The sequence below is a fragment of the Ursus americanus genome, chromosome 18 (genome assembly GCF_024610735.1).
Source record: "Ursus americanus isolate L20-20 chromosome 18, mUrsAme1.1.p, whole genome shotgun sequence".
Lineage (NCBI taxonomy): Eukaryota > Metazoa > Chordata > Mammalia > Carnivora > Ursidae > Ursus > Ursus americanus.
In genome coordinates, this window is record NC_142144.1 from 35,212,493 (window position 1) to 35,228,417 (window position 15,925).

Sequence of the window (15,925 nt, forward strand, 5' to 3'; positions counted from 1 at the left end):
TGGGGAAATGGAATGTGAAACAAATGATTAACTGATAGAAATCATCTCCTCACTTTCTTCATGGCTCCCAAATCAAATAGGCCTGGAAAATAATGTCGATTAGCTGCATTAATAGCAGACTTACTTCTGAGTACAGAAATGAACTTCTACGTTAATTCAGGAAAATCAGTTTTGTATAACTAGCCTCCATGCCTGCTAAGGTTCTAGGTCTTTATAGGCCATGAGATTTGATGCAGATTCTGAATTTCCTGCAAGATTTAAGTACTTCTCTTTGAAATGTGTGAGAGACGCTAAAAGAATTCAGAGATTCAGGAATTGGTGGTGATAGTGATTCCTGTGGGTGTCTGCACTGAGTTACAAGGAAAGAATAAACAGGCTGTTGTGGCCTGAGAGCACCTGGCGATGGCATCACCAGTCTGATTCCACAAATGAAACAGCAGCCAATGCTCAGAGCTCATCTATCTTTCTTCCTGGTTACATGTAGCTGCTCCTAGCTGAGGAGGCCACTGTTCTGAACTGATACTATGTTATTTTGGACTCCAAATGAGGCCAGGCAGCAGGCTGGGAGTGTGCTGGAAGAGGCCTGCAGGGTTGTCCCAGACACACCCAGCTGCTTCCTTATCAGGACTCCCTAATATAGAATCCTCTTTCCAAGCACAGGGCTAGTTTTACTTTCAGCTTCTCAAATTATGTTACAGAAAGGTTCAGCTTCAAGTCCACTCCCTAAAGTTGAATACAAACACTATAGAAAAGGCCTGGCTCTGAAGTAGAATGGGCTCTTTCCTAGGACCACCTGGTATGCGTATATCTTCATTTCCCCAAGTCTATCTCTTCCCTTATGGACTGGAAATATGCAGGCATCTTTAATATAATCAAAATCACTGGCAGAACATCTAGGGGTGGAACCTCTAGTAGGCCCCAAGCCTTTTACGTCTCAGGTTCAGCTATGTCTGAAGCTCCCAAGGCCCGAGTTCAATGAATGGAGACTGCAGCACTGGAAAATTATAGGCAGGAAAAGAATAAACTAGAAGCCACTGACCCCCAAAGGGTTGCTTTCCTTTATTTCACCAAAATCTGGTAATAATAAACCTAGCTTTGTCCCAGGGTCTCTTTGCTCAAGAGGTTATACCTAGAAAAAAAAAAATTATTCTCTTCTACTCATCCAGCCAGCAAGTGTCTAACTTTCTCCAGTAGGTCAACTATTTGATTCTTTCCTTAGTTCAACTCATAGCACCTGTCTAGAGGCAGAAGGCTGAATCACATGACCTCTTAAAGTACCTTTCAGATCTAATTACAAATTAAGCCAAATTAAAACCTCAGGCCCAAGGAAAGGGTCCTCCTATGCAGGGTACTAATTAATGTCCTTTTGCTCACCCTCTTGCCTTTCAATAAAAATACACAGACACACACACACCTATACCTCCAGGTGCCTGGTTTCTCACTGCTACAGTTAGAAGTCTTTAGAGGTAGAGAATTTGCTGCAAATCCTATCTTTCCCTTTTAAAGATGAAGGTTAGGGAGAGAGAAGAAGACTACGGAGAATTAGGAAAGATTTAGTTCCTACCTTGACAGACGGCGTTCTTCAACTGAGGGGATGAGGATGAGGATGGAGAGATTAAGCCCTCCAATGCTAGGTGTAGGTGAGCCACAAGGGAAGAGCAAACCACCAAAACCAGGCACAGCGTGTCAGAGATGGATAGTCAAAGGCCCAGCTCAGGGTGCTCGGGTAGGAGGACAGCTCTCAAGTGTGTATTTGCAGGAGCAAGTTAGCTGGGACAAAAAGGCCTAATGTGGTCAACCCCTTGTTTTTTCTTTGGCTGTTCCGTTTGGCTCCTAGGCTCTGGGAAGAAAGGTCAGAGTGTTGTCTGCTTCCCCTCCCCCAAGGCAGCGGACTGAGGCACGCAGGCTGGTAAGCTGCTGTTCTATCAGTCTTTCAAAAGCTGTAAATAAAAGGCCACAAGTGCACGGTGGACTATGAGAAGAATCTAGATTGAATTACACAAGCCAGTTGTGGAGACAGGGTGGGGAGATAAGAGAAAGAAGAAAAAGAAGTCTAGCTGCCCTTCAAGGAAATATTACCATCCAAGCACACTCCTCCCTCACTATGACTGCTAGAAGCCATCAAAGCCTTGCTCCCTCAGGGAACCAGGTTCTAGTCTGGCCTTCTTCTTAGCAGAGGGGTCCTAGTCCCTGAGAATTCTCTGCCAGAGTCAAAGCCTTTTCCCAGAGGTGACTTGTCTTCTGACAGACTTTAGAAAATAGTCTCTGAGTCTAGGTCACCATGCTTGGTGCGAGCACTGGGACTGCCTCACTAGCAAGTGGCCGCAAAGACCACTTCTGTGGATCAGATACTCTATTTGCTTTAGTTTTAAGACCAAAAGGAGAGTAACTGATGTATACTTAAAATTTAAAAGCAGGTGGCTAGGGTCTGGCCTGAGTCCTGAGTATTCAGGAACTTAGGTTCTGTAATGATTCAGAGCATGGATTTTGGTGTTGACAGGTCTGGGTTCAAGTGTGACACATTACTTGCTAGCTATGGACTTCCGGAAGTTACTCAACTTCACCAAACATCAGCTTCCTCATTTGTAAAACTGTCACATCTTTGTTCAAAGGCTTGAGGTAGAATTAAATAAGATATTGCACGTAAACTACCTCACACAAGATTAAGTGCTCAGTCATGGTCACTACCATTATTATATTTTTGGCAGGTGATCATTGGAATTCTTTCCCAATTTCCCAGAAAACCTAAAGGCTCCAGGTCCAGGGAACTGGTAGGCAAAACCTCTTAAAAAGATCCAAAAGAAATGGAAAGAGTCATGTTTCGTGTTTCCCTCCCCTGCACTAGCAGTGAATCAATCAGCCTGTGCCGATTATACTCTGGACTGGCAGGCTGGCCCTGGGAGCCTAAGACTCTCCTAAACCAACGATACTAATCCATCTCTAGGATTACCTGTTGTGGGGCATGCTCCCAGACTGACGGTGCTTCTCCGGGGGCCCCAGAGCAGATCCCAGTAGATGAGGAAAGAAACAGTCTGAGCCCAAGCTGGCAGGATAGGTCCGTCCAGGCTGTTGTCTGCCCATCACAGCTGCTATGAGGCCTATGGGTTAATAATAGCAACTCTGATGCCAATGGATTAAGACCGCACTGTAGGAGGTGTTTATTTTTACACTCCGGCGTCAGTATCAAGTTCTACTGGTTACTGCCCAAATCTAGGACAGCTTCCTGCTGTAAGAGTGGCCTCAGGCTTCTCTGGGATGCTAAGCTGGATTCTGAGGGAAGCGAGCCTTGTTGAAAACAGTTCAAAATTCACAGAGACAGGGAAGGGAAAAGGAAACAAACAGAGCTGTCCCATGTCCAGCTGTCTGGTCCTAAATCTCTGGGACCAGGAGGACTTCAGCTGAGAACTGTTCTTTGTAGCATTCTCCGGAGCCAGGCAGGCCCCACACAAGAGACTTAAGACACTGTTTTGGAAGGGTGTACACATATACACATGATACAAACTAGCTGCACTGAAACGATCTGAATAAAATCAAGAAAAGACTGTGACTCAACTAACCAGAAGCTCAGCCTTATCCGTCACAAGTCCCGGATTAGTCCTGACATTATATGAAAAAGATACCTGAAACAAACAATGGTTAGGTTGTTCCTTAACTGATTTGCACAGAGTTTTTAGCAGGTAGATCAAATTCCTTGAAAATTTATTTGGCCAGAACTCTTCCTAGACACGACACAACAGGACAGAAACACCAAGAGTCCAGCCCTCATCCTTCTGGCCTGGAGCAGTACCCGGAACATCTTTCCTGAAGGTTTCTTTATCCCTCAAGGCCTATAGATTGGGGTCCCAGGGACCTTGCACTTTGACTACAGTCTCTGGAACTCTGGCTGTCCCACTCGTCTCCCTGAAAGGCAGCTTCTAAAACAGATTTCATCTTGTCCTATTACGCAGACAGGGATGCAAGAAGGTTGACAGCTGGACAGCTGATGTAAATAACCTACTAAGAGGCCATGTGCACAGCCGACTGCTGTGGAATGATAAAAATGTACCACACATCAGGTAGCAATGCTGAAGTGCAAAGAAAGCAGCCAAGCAGCCAAGTGCACAGTAACAGCGACTCCATCATCTTCTTGCCTGTGGCTGACTCATACTCATCATCAGTGACACAATATATCATTATCTTCAGGAGCCAGGGTGCTGGCAAGAAGGTAGGCTGCTTAGCCACTCATTCAATACATTTTTTCTCCCTGTTATTCAAGGCTTATCTACCTGGTCATCAGAACAACAATGCAGCCTCAGAAACAACCAGATTAGATCACAAGAGATATGAGGTTTGATCTCAGTTCCATCTGGAAGCTACCCATGCCTAGGATAGTGGCAGGATGCCCATGGACAGGAACACTGCTTTCATTCTTGGCTTTTTCTGACTTGCTGGGTCATCTGGGGGCAGGATACCCGTCCTCTCATAGGTAAAGGAGTTAACTGTATCCATCTTCTTGTGTTGTAGCAAGGAAAAATATTTGAAAAATTAAAATAATAAGCAGCAACAAATGTAAATGCTGTAAATTTTTTGGACAAAGTATTTTTTTAAAAGATTTTATTTACTTATTTGACAGAGAGAGTGAGAGAGCACAAGCAGGGGGAGCAGCAGAGGGAGAGGGAGAAGCAGGCTCACCGCTAAGCAGGGAGCTCGACTCGGGGCTCGATCCCAGGACCCTGGGATCATGACCTGAGCTGAAGCCACATGCCTAACTGACTGAGCCACCCAGGTGCCTCAAGAACCAAAGTATTTTAGAAATATAATTGTCATTCATGCATCATATAGGTGTGGAGCCCTGGCCTTTCAGGTTTTCCTTCTTCTAGGACATGGCAGCCATGTTGCAAAGTACAGTTCCTTTCCTCAGGCCTTCTGGTTTGAGGAACAGTTGAAATAGTTAGGAAATCTGCTTGCCTAGACATAAGGTATTAACTTCCACTAATGTATAACAGAGAAAGTAAAAACATGCACTCAGAAAGAAACACCTCCACTCACCCACTTGCTCTACCTACAAATCTAATTCTCTCCAACGCCTGAGCTCAGGCCACTGATCTGAGGCTTGTGTCCTATTGATACAGCATTTAGCAGCAGGACTTACCAACCGGACTTAGCCTAAAGGCCTGAGAAAGCAACATTAATGAAAGGATGTATTCCACTGCTCAGTTAGAACAAAGGCAACACTGTGTTCTACACCCAACACAAAACTTCACTCTTTCCAGCCCAGCAATCCCTCACTATGCGGTTAGTTTGCCAGGTCTCCAGAGTTCATGGAGAGGAGAAACAGAAATCTATTCTTCATTGATGCTGACACCTCTTTTTCTGCAAGTGTCTACACTGGGGATTCAAAACAGCTGTTCTAATGCCTTGCAGGCTCTGGTGAGACCCACCCTCCTTGTAGCAAACGCTCTTTGTAAATAAAGGGCCAAATAGGAAATATTTAGGCTTCATGTGCCACGCGCGTGTGTGTGTGTGTGTGTGTGTGTGCGCGCGCGCGCGTGTGTGTGTGCATGTGTGTGTGTTTTAACAACTCTTTAAAAACGTAAAAACCATTTTCAGTTTGTGGGCCATTATAAAATCACCCTGGCGTGGGTCTGGATCTCAGAATTCTGACTCTGCTGGGCCTGCCTAGAGATCTTCTTTCCTCTTCCTGCGGGCCTCGTGTGTGTATTTTGGAACCAGCTCCCCTCTGAGCCACTGAGGAATGTGAAGGAAGAATTCTAAGGTTATTTGTATTGAAGCTAACAGACAGGCTAATTCCCCTCATATAAAGCACTTAAAAAACATCTGTGGAATTTAGCATATTGCAGTATCATTCTGGAGTGCAGACTGAGCCATAAACAGTCTTATATTTCTATTTCTGCTTAATAATACTATACCATGCCTCTGCAAGTCCTGTTTTTTGTTTGTTTGGGTTTTTCCCCCTTGCTCCCAGGTTCCAAACCCACACTTGAATTGGCTCAGGTCCCAAGTCCCTCTCTCCTCCCCAACCCTTCCACTTCTATATGTGGTATGGTTGTGGATAGCAAGGAAACTATCAACAGTCTGAAGGATTTGGACATGGTAAATATGGATGAGAGGCATGGAGCAGGGGCAAGGATGAGCTCATTTTGAGCAAAGACTTAAGGCTGACTGTGAATCTAGGCTCTATCACAAACAGAGGCTTTATAAAACTGGATCAAACTGCTATATAAGCAACCTAAGAATAGTGTGCGCAGGGTCAGGAATTTTGGAGCTATACCTCCCCACACACCACGGATTAGAAAGAAGTAAATGGGGGCGCCTGGGTGGCACAGCGGTTAAGCGTCTGCCTTCGGCTCAGGGCGTGATCCTGGTGTTATGGGATGGAGCCCCACGTCAGGCTCCTCTGCTATGAGCCTGCTTCTTCCTCTCCCACTCCCCCTGCTTGTGTTCCCTCTCTCGCTGGCTGTCTCTATCTCTGTCAAATAAATAAATAAAATCTTAAAAAAAAAAAAGAAAGAAGTAAATGACTTACAACTAAAGACTAATACTTTCACGTATATCTAATCTTCACAATGAGCCTGCAAAGTAGCTATTATTTTTTATTTTTTTTCTAAAGATCTGTTTTACTTATTTGAGAGACAGAGATAGCGAGCAAGAGAGAGAACACGAGCAGGGAGGAGAGGGAGAAAGAGGCAGATGCTTAACTGACTGAGCCACACAGGCGCCCCAACAAAGTGGCTATATTATCCCTATTCTGCAGTTGAGGAAACCAAGGTTCTTGCAGAGATAACTTAATCCAAGATCACAGAGCTAAAAAGAAGGGGAGTTGGGCTTGGAATTCTTGTCAGACTCACTCCAAAGCCCTTGCTTTTTCCACCGTAATACACTACTAATATCCTTGGTGGAGAAGAATAAGCAAATGTCTCCATTTGGGTCCTATTTTGTTCTAAAGAGCAGTAATCTGTTGGTCTGTTCTTTTCTTTTTCTTAAAATAATTACTTATTTAAGTAATCTCTATACCCAATGCAGGGCTTAAATCTACAATCCCGAGACCAAGAGTGTCATGCTTTTCCGCATGAGGCAGCCAGGGGTCCTAGCCAGTTCTTTTCTATAGTCTGAATATTAATGAATGACAAGGTGTTTAAAATCACAAGCATGACAATTTTGCGTGATAGTGATTCAGGTCAAATCAATACAGCTATATTCACATTTAAACTGGGGCCTTATCTGAGCTAACACTTGTTTATTACAGGATTTTACTGTGTTAAATCTTTGCCTAGTTACCAAATAAATCTCTTTTCAATAGTGGTATATGTACATCTTTGTGTAATAATCAATGTTACCTTGTAATTAATTTGGCTGAACTGAATAGTTCCCACCTTCCCAGGCCCCAGACTGTCAGTTGCCAATCAAACATCTACTCCCTCTTTCTCTTTCAAATTAACAGAAGCCTGATAATTCAGCTGATAATGTTTTCCAACTAAAATTCTATGTTCCTTGGAGGTAGGAGTGACCATTTAACTAAGTTACGGTAAAAGTGCTGTGAGAATTCTGGGTAATCTCTTTATGATGAACAGAGTGCCTCCTTCTTCCTCCCTTCCTGCATCCTGATGCGAGGTGATGGCTAGAACTACAGTAGCCATCTTGAACCCCACAAAGATGGCCCAGGTATATCAGAGCAAAAAACCAGAAGGAGCCTAAGTCTCTCATTTAGACTATTTAGCTGCCACACCAGCCCAGGACTGTCTACCTCTGCATTTTATTGTTGTTGTCGAAAAATAAACTTGGATATTATTTAAGTACTTAGTTTTGGGTTTCTATTACTCCTATCTATTTCCACTTTATACATCCCTCACATCCCAATAACCACCAAGTCTTAATTCTATCCGCCCATCTCCACCCCCAATGCTACTACACAAGACCAACCCATAATTATCACTTATCTGAACTCCTACATCAACCTCTAACTTCATTTTCCTTCCCAGCACCATCCTTTGAAAATGAGGACTTTTTATATCACCCTTTTCCTTAAAAACCTTCAAAGATTTTCCATAAAATCCAAAGTCTATACTCTGCCCTTTATAACTTACCTCTCTGGTGTCATCTTTTGCCATTTCTACCCTGCTCTGTATTTATACCTTTACCTCTTTGCTGATTGGAATATGGCCCCTCCATTTGTCTGGCCAACTCTTTTTTTTTCTTTTTTAAGATTTTATTTATTTATTTGACAGAGATAGAGACAGCCAGCAAGAGAGGGAACACAAGCAGGGGGAGTGGGAGAGAAAGAAGCTGGCTCACAGCAGAAGAGCCTGATGTGGGGCTCGATCCCATAACGCCGGGATCACGCCCTGAGCCGAAGGCAGACGCTCTAACCGCTGTGCCACCCAGGCGCCCCATGTCTGGCCAACTCTTAATCATCCTTCACGTTTTCAGCTGAAATATCACAAGTTCAACGGCTCTTCCTAGACCACATTACATGCCCTGGTTATATGCTCCTGAAGCTCCCTGAACTTCTCTGTACTGTGTTTTATAATTGTTTATTTAGTTTGTAACACCAGACAGGCAAGCTCCATGGGACAGGAACCTTGTCTGACATTATTATTATATCCCCAGAAACTAGGACAGAATCTGGTATACATAAATCTTTTTGAATGAAATGAATGAAATTTTCAAGAGGGCAGCTAAGCAACATGTATCAGAATTTGAAATTAAGTATTCTTTTTAGTCTACTTCTAGGAAATAAATTTAAAAGAAATAACATGATAAAAGTATAAGAAGATATATACCTAAGGATGTTTGTTGAAGCACCATTTATAGAAGCAAAAATTTAAAAAAAATATTCTAAATGCTCTTTCATTAGTATATCAATTAAATTATGAGGTAGCCCATAATGAAACAGTCTATAAAACATTAAAAAATATTGGTTTAGAATAGTTGTTGAGATGAAACTATGTCCATGATATAGTTTTTTCTCAGGATTTAAAATTTAAAGTCAATTAACACAGAGTGTATTATTCGTTTCAGAGGTAGAGTTCAGTGATTCATCAGTCTTATATATAACACTCAGCGCTCATCACATCACGTGACCTCCTTAATGCCCATCACCTGGTTACCCCATCACCCCACCCACGTCCCCTCCTGCAATCCTCAGTTTGTTTCCTATAGTTAAGAGTTTCTTATGGCTTGTCTCCCTCTCTGATTTCGTCTTATTTTATTTTTCCTTCCCTTCCGCTATGTTCCATAATATAGCTTTTTATTAATTATATCATGACATAGTTTTTTAATAAAATAATTTATAAGGTACGATTCATGGTGTGATCCCATTTTATTAAAAAAACAAACACACATTTAGTTCTTTTTCTTTACTTGTATTTTGAGTTTTCAAGCAGTAAATGGGCTGATGATTCTTTTTAGGCCAATTAGGATCCTTAGGCTAAAAGGCTGGAAAGTGTGGGCCTTGTGGACCATATCATCATAGAAGACATGAGGGACCACCCATTTACAGCCCAAAAGAGGATCGACACCTCTATCAACAGGTACTTACGAAGTGCCTAACGCCTATTTCAGGGAAGAAGCAAAAACTGCAGGCATGTTCTAGGGCAAATTATAATTCACTGAGAAAGCTATTTGTTATTTTGAAAGATCTAAGTTATATTCAAAGTTCTAAAATGCCTAACATTAGCTTGAGAAAATTATGGAAATAAAAACAACTAATTAGGGTGAGACTATTCTTAAGACTTGTGCCTGCCCCTTTGATGAATAATTTGGCAAAATAACTGGTCACATGTGAAGAGGGGAAATTTTCTTGTATTTTTATCTTGAATTACCTAGGACATTAGTTCACAGGTAGACATAAACTTGGCAGTTACCTTTATAATAGAGTTAAGAATACAAGAACTACATGAAGTACAAGAACTATAAAGCAAAAAAGTGTATATAATTAGTATATACATTTCCTCTTTCCTCCCTGGTTGCATGTTAAGGATAGAGACCGTCTTGCTCATCTCAGTAGTCACTTAACTTAGTAGAGAGCCTGGCATGTGACTTAAAATGTTCACTGAATTGAACTAAGGAGGACCTGAATCTTCACCAAACTAAACTGGAAATTTCTTTTTTTCCTAGAGCAGAATTTGGTTCTACAGCGGTAGACATATTCACACACTAGTTCTAGTTCCTGTTGGGATGGGGGGTGCTGAGAGGATCAAGTGAGTACAGTGGCTGGCTTCTGGAACGTGCAGGGTGAGTATGCCCAGGTATAATTCCTCTCCGGCAGGTCCCCTCACACCCAGCTCTGCACTCCCTCTACTGCTAGTGGGAGCTGAAGCAAGAAAACCAGAACAGCATGTTCCAGCCAGAATGACATCACACCCTCCCCCCCTTTCTTCATCTCTCCCCACTTAACCTCACCGGTCTTCAACTCTGTCCTATGAGCTGCCTCCAGTGGGGCTGCTGAGCATCTAGGAAAGAATGCAGGATGTGTCTCTAAGAGTCCAACACTAGCTGAGAACAGTTTGTTTTTTCCTAAAAAGGGGCAGTCTGTAAAGTTACGTAAGACCCAGCTCTCTTTGCTGGGAGCTTTTCCAACTCCAGCTGGAGAGATTCCTTAAGCTATTTAGAGTTTCAGGAAAAGGGTTTGGAATTTCCTGACTGGCCAACCTATACTGGAGACATCTCTGGACAGAGATGGGGAGGTTCCAGCAAGGAAAGCAGTAACTGAACTCCCACTGCCCCGCAATTGTGGACCCACTGAGTTCTCCTGGAAATAGCCTGATTCATTTATAGTTAAAATCTCAGAATGAGGACAAGCCCCACTGCCAAAACCAGAACCCAAACAGAATCAAGTCTTTGGGGCTCACGCAAGAGAGGCCGGGTCTGGGAAATCTAATAGCCTGACCTAGAAGCATACCAATAGGGCTTTGGAAGGGCTTCCTTCGCTACTTTAGGCAGATGTATGGAAGAATTTGTTACTGGCCTGAAGAACCTCAGATGCCAAAGTCTTGCACAAGAACTGGATCAATCAGTCAATAAACACTGACTGAATACCTATGAAGTGCAAGATACTGTATTACGTGAACAGAACAGACCTGGTGCTTTCCTTCATGGAGCTTATAGTTCACCTGTGCAGACTAAACAAGTAATTGAATAACTCTGACCATATAAACCATGAAGTATGCCTTTGGAATATGATACGTTCAAAGGAAAGATAGCTAATCCACAAAAGCCAGCTCTGTCCAGGAGGCCATTTAACGTATTTGTTAATCAGGGATCAGTTTACACTGAATTGGCAACTGAAATGATCTGTATTTGAACTGAAAATTCTGGTCCTTGAAGGAGTCATTAGAATCTATCAATAACCTGCTCCCAGTTGAGCTCTACTTATATTGACATTCATTTTGCTGGAGTTCAGTCCCAGTTTACTTCACACACTTTTACTTAAGCATAGGAACTCACTTCAGCTAACAAATTACTGTCCATTACAGTGAAGAAATAGAACCCTGACTTTCAGCTATAGGCCATTCACTTTTATTTCTTTCTGGTCAACAGAGAGAGTTATTAAAAGGTCAGTATGTAATTCTGTTCTTAAGGACTAATTCTGTAGCATGGGGCAAGTTATTTGATCCTCCTCAGCCTGAGTTTCTTTACCTGTAAAATGGGGATAATAATACCCCTCTTAGAGGGGGGTTGTGGGAGTTAGAAAGAAGATACAGAAAACATTTAGTACAGTGGATGGTATTTAGTGAGGGCTTGGTAAATGGCAACTATAATAAATGTTAATTATGAATCTCTTCTCTTTTCTTGAACCCAGTACCTCCTATTGCCTTTTCGAGACTGTTCTACTGTTCAATCTGCTAATTTACAATAGGGAGACTTGCCACCATCCTACCCATGTTTTTCTTTTCAATAGGCACAGCATCCCAAATTCTTTAACCTTTCTTCATGGCTCTGTTCTTTATCCCCTAAGTCGTAAAGTGGCTCTGTCCCAAGAAACATCCCAAAGGAATACAAAGAAAGAAGGTTACAGTGAGTTTACAACTTATCTGTGAGTCAAGAATTCCCCAACCAGTGAACACAGTGAATTCAGGCCCTTGACTACCTGAATTGCTCAGTGTCAGCAGCACACGGTGAAAGTGAGTCCTTTGCATAAACTCATGGGCTGGCAAGAGTCTCCTTAAAAGATCTAATTATTTCTAGACACATACACCATGTGACTCTCAATCCTATAGCTTCTGTGTTACAAAAGTCTTTCTTGTCTATCTTCTCTTCTAATTCCTACAATTATTACTCGAATTCTAGGCCCTCCTTCAACACCATTTTCAAGGGCTATATTCAATCTTTGGGCAAAGATTTCTATGGGCCAGGAATTGAGACTATTACTAGGAATAAAATAGTGAACAAGAGATATTATCCCTGCCCTCACTGAGCTTACAAGCTACTGAAGGAAGACAGACAATTACACAAATAAAAATATAATTACGAAGTGTGATAAATGTCATGAAAAGAAATACAGGGTATTAAGAGGACTTGATTAAGACTAATTAAGGCACTGGTTAAGAGGTCAGGGAAGGTCTCTCTGGCAAAATGATGTTTAAGTTGATCCTTGAAAGGTGAGTTGAAAGGAAATTAAACAGGTAAAGAGTGGGGGACAAACGTTCCAGGCAAAGGGAATGACATGTGTGAAAGGCCCCAAGGAAGAAAATGGATGGTATCTTAGAAAAACTGAAAGGAAGTCATGTGGTTGAAAGTGTCAATTTTATTTGACAATCTGGAGTTCACTGGTGATCTTGACATAAATCTCAGGGGAGTGGCAGGAAATGAGGTTAGAAGAGGGTTCAAAAGTGAATGGAGGGGTACTTGGGTGGCTCAGTTGGTTAAGCGTCTGACTCTTGATTTTGACTCATAATCTCAGGGTTGTGAGATATAGCCCCGCATTGGGCTCTGCATTGGGCATGGAGCCTGCCTGAGATTCTCTCTCTCCCTTTCCCTCTGCACCCCAACCTGCGTGCATGCTCTCTCTTAAAAAAAAAAAGAAAAAGAAAAATTGAGTAGTGGAGATAGCACAGATGGCCAATGAAGGTTGGCTGTTAAAGAGGGTAGAGAAATAGAGAGTAAAGAAATGGGACAGTACCAAGGGGGTGATATGTGGTCAAAGGACTTTTAAAAAATTAATATTTATTTTATCAAATTGATAAATGCACATGGTTACGAAGTTAAATAGTATTAGCAGATTTATAATGAAAAATAGCAATCCTCAGCTCCACCTTTCCCACCTCTGTGTCATTCTAGAGACCGCTACTTTCAAATCTTTTAGCTATCTCAGCTGGCTACGTTTATAAATAATATGCTTATTTAGTTTCTTGGTTTTAAACATTCTCTTTTTATTTCTTCGTATAAAAGACAAAAACTCAGCAATTTCACATCCACCTTCCTCACAATTTCTGGTTAAATTAATATCCAGTGTTTACTGTGACTTGGTAGTCTGTGGACCCTCACTATTACTATATAATTTATAATACTTGCATCTCTTTTGGTTTAGTTCGCTATACATTTGCCCCTAATTCTTCCCAAATTGTCTAGCAGAACAGTAAAAATCCCTCTCAATATAACTTTCCAACAAATACAGTTTATTTCCCCCGGAAGATCCTCCTGAACTTTCTGTTCTCCTGATGCTTTCTGAACAGACTCCTTTCTGTGCTTATGACACCACTATCATGCTGGGCCTCCCTTTATCATCATTCTAGGAACTTTCTTTGCCTTTCTTTTATGTTAGTTGCCCTAGGTTCTAGATCCCATTTTTTTTCTTTCTTGTTTACGCTTTCATTTTGCTGGAGCATATCCTTTATAGCATCCTAAAAAATGATACACAGAAGGAACATTTTTGAAATGAATGTCTGAAAATATATAGTTTAAACTTTCACGCACACAAAAAAACTTCCACAGATGATAATTTGATTGTGTATAAAATCCTAGGCTAGAAATCAATTCTTCTGGGGCACCTGGATGTCTCAGTTGGTTAAGTGTCCGACTCTTGATTTCAGTTCAGGACTTGATCTCAGGGTTGTGAGTTCAAACTCCATGTTGGGCTCTATGCTGGGCATGGAGTCTACTTAAAAAAAAAAAAAAATCAATTCTTCTCGGAAATTTGAAAGCATTGCTCCATTGCTTGCTAATTAGATTTCATTATTGTTCAGCCCAATGCCATTCTGATTCCTGATATCTGTATAAAATTTTTTTTTTTAAAGAAGAGTTTTGGAATTTCTCCATATCTCCAGTGTTCCAAATTTTGATGATGAGGTACCTTTGGGTAGGTTATTTCTATTTTTGTACTGGGCACACAGTACCCTTTTATTTTTTTTAATAATATTTTTTTTATTATATTATGTTAGTCACCATACAGTACATCCCTAGTTTTTGATGTAAAGTTCCATGACTCATTACTTGTGTATAACACCCAGTGCACTATGCAGGATAGCTGGTGATAGGTATTAAGGAGGGCACAGTACCCTTTTAATTTGGAGACTCAATGTTCTTCGTTCAGAGAAATAACTCGCTTGCCTGCCTTCCTTCCCTCCTTTCCTTTCTTCCCCCTAATTTCCTCCCCACTCATACTGAAGATTTAGAAAAGAGATGGGTTAAATGATAACATCCTGAGAAGTAGTAGTAGCTCCAGAAATTCTATACAGGTTGAACTTGGGATCAGCAAACAGATCAGAAGGGATGGGTAGGAGGGGGTGGCATTAGGGAATTGTCTTGAAGTTCCATTTGTATAGGAATCACACTGTTTTTACTCAGGATACAGATTCATTTGGGGTAGCTTAAAAAGTGTATCATTTAGGTATGATACTCTGTGCTGAATGGACATAAAAAACAATCTCAAAACAGCTTAAGCAATAGAGGAAATTTATTAGTCAGACCTATCAAGAAGACCAGAGGTAGAGTTACTGTGGGGATAGTTAATTCAGAGCCTCAGCATGTCATTCAGATATTCTATTAGGTGACGGGATGGTTATCACCATCTCAACCATTACACCCAGCTATGTTAACATTCAGAGGCCAGTGGGGAGGAAGGTGGATAAACTCTCCTAAATAAATTGTGTTCGGTTTCAGTGGGAAAACAGTTGTTGGGCAGCCAACCAGTTGCAAATATTTCAGGATACTACAATGGCTGAAAAAATAATGTAGGAGGATACGCTATCCAGTGCACCAGGGAGGAATTGGCCTTTGTTGACGGCTGGAATATTTCCTCCATTCCAACTAGTGAAGAGAGGATGGCCGTAGACACATTTGCAGACTGGTAGTAGAAAGTGAGAAAGTTCATGTTTTAAGGCTTCTTTTTGCTTTCTGAAGTGCCTGAGTCAAAGTCATCAACAGAGTGCATGGAGGGAAAAAAAGGAGGGTCAGGAGCTGCAGAAGGTAGTGAAAGTATAAAATATTTGTTATAAAGAGTAGAAGAAAAACTCTGTAAGAAAAATATAGCAAGACTGCTGGCCAACGTAAGTTTGGTGATGATGAATTTAAAGTGATACTAAATCTGCTGGGCTGTACAATTTTCTCCAGCAATGCAAGGTGTTTCAGTACAGACAGAGGGAAGGTGAGGGGTTATGTTCTTTCAGGGTTAGGGTTTTACTAGATGAATATATTTTTAAGAGAATGATTATAATGTGAATGAAGTTAAAGGCCTACCATTGAGGGTACTCCAACAAGTGAATGGAATACACTAAGCCATAAACTGTAAAGCCTCATAGCAACATGGAAAAAGGCTTAGGAAATAATGTTAGTTAAAGCAGAATACAAAATAATTTTAATGGTGTAATTACATTCCTACAAACTTTATATATGCATGTAAACAGAAAGGATAGGTAAGATGGGATAACAGGTGATTTAAATTTATTTTATTATTGTTTTATTTTTAAATTGTTTTTATATATTTACC

At 41.3% G+C, this 15,925-nt stretch overlaps 1 protein-coding gene across 4 annotated transcripts in view; it reads right to left on the reverse strand.

The window, feature by feature from the left end:
• Positions 1–15,925, reverse strand: part of RUSC2 (RUN and SH3 domain containing 2) — a 68,021-nt gene that overhangs the window by 38,916 nt on the left and 13,180 nt on the right. Inside the window, exon 1 of one of the 4 annotated variants that reach the window (XM_045780801.2) lies at positions 2,951–6,322. The exons of 2 other annotated variants lie outside the window; for them this stretch is intronic. The gene's annotated coding sequence lies outside the window, so the exon portion shown is untranslated. Of the gene's footprint in view, positions 1–1,564; positions 2,926–2,950; positions 6,323–15,925 lie in introns of those variants that run through there. One more of the 4 variants, XM_045780800.2, reaches the window with a different exon arrangement.